Source organism: Pseudonaja textilis, chromosome 6 (assembly GCF_049901715.1).
Source record: "Pseudonaja textilis isolate UNSWEBS1 chromosome 6, rPseTex1.2, whole genome shotgun sequence".
Classification (NCBI taxonomy): Eukaryota; Metazoa; Chordata; class Lepidosauria; order Squamata; family Elapidae; genus Pseudonaja; species Pseudonaja textilis.
This window is the reverse complement of record NC_141995.1, coordinates 49,379,943-49,381,258: the sequence shown is the minus strand read 5'-3', so window position 1 is coordinate 49,381,258 and position 1,316 is coordinate 49,379,943.

The following is a 1,316-nucleotide window of genomic DNA, read 5'->3' as shown; positions in this document are numbered from 1 at the left end:
AAGAAAGGGATTCAGCTTTTTAAAAAAAACAAAGCAAAACTTCAACAGCATTTAAACATGGTGCTTTGCAAACTGCTAGGCTAACACTAGAGATGAAAAATAGGGATGAACTGAAATGTTATATAATTTGGAATAGATTTTACTATCGGTGGGGACAGAAAGGAAGAGTTTAAGATTGAAAAGAGTTGTTAAAGAGGACATCTGTGATCACGAGACTTAAATAATACTAAGAGTGTTGGAAGATGTAAATAAGGATGAATAAATGTATATTGTGCATGTGTGTATATATATATGTATATGCATTTGCACACACACACACATGTACAAATGTATTTAAGATCTATATTCTATTATATTTCACTAGAACAATGACCAAAAATTATGTCAAAACAACTCTGCTTCGTTCAATGTTTTTTTAATTGTTATGTTTAATAAAAAATTAAATAAATAAAAAACAAAACAAAACAAAACAAAACTTCAACAGCATTTAAAGCATGGCTGCTTTTGAAAAACAAAATTTAAAGCCAAATTGCACAGCTGCATAGTGGATGTTTAATATCTTTTATTTCAATGAAAGTATACCCACAGATGAGAATAATAAAAAATATGACAATGTGCAGAATTGGACAGGCTAACTAATAGAACTTGGCAAAGAGGATACAGAATACTGCTTAACATGGGGTGTATTGTATAAATGGTTAAACAACAGGTGCGGATTAGTACCTAACAATGAAAGAATATTAACAAAAATAAAAATAAATGCAGCTATATAGAAATATGTAAGAATACACAATGCAAGCAATACCACTATCGGACTGTACGTAAATATGAGGTTAAAATGTACAGAGTGATAAATGTAAAAGCGTGTTATGGTACAAATATGAAAATAGTAGATATGATGTACAACACTATGCAGTCAAGAGAGACTATATTGTATGACTATGAGAATAATAGTTATAACCAGGATGCATATACTGCGATGCGTTTTTTTTAAAAAAGGACACTGATGTTGCAAAATTAGAAAGGTGATAATAACAAAAAATGTACAATATTTTTAAAAAATATCTTTTATTTCAGTATCATTTTTATAAAATTGTCCTACAACCTATAGTCTTCTTGACTATTGATTCCAAAGACGACCTACCATGTTAAGCCCCCAAACCACTGTTTAAACCTTTTTGTTTTCCTAGATCTCCCTCTTAGTAAAAAAAAGAAAAAATGGTAATACTGAATTGCTAGGAAAAAAATACATAATTTTAATAAAATTGGGTTTCGCCCATTCCTTTAAGACACATTTCATACATAAAGCTGTCATA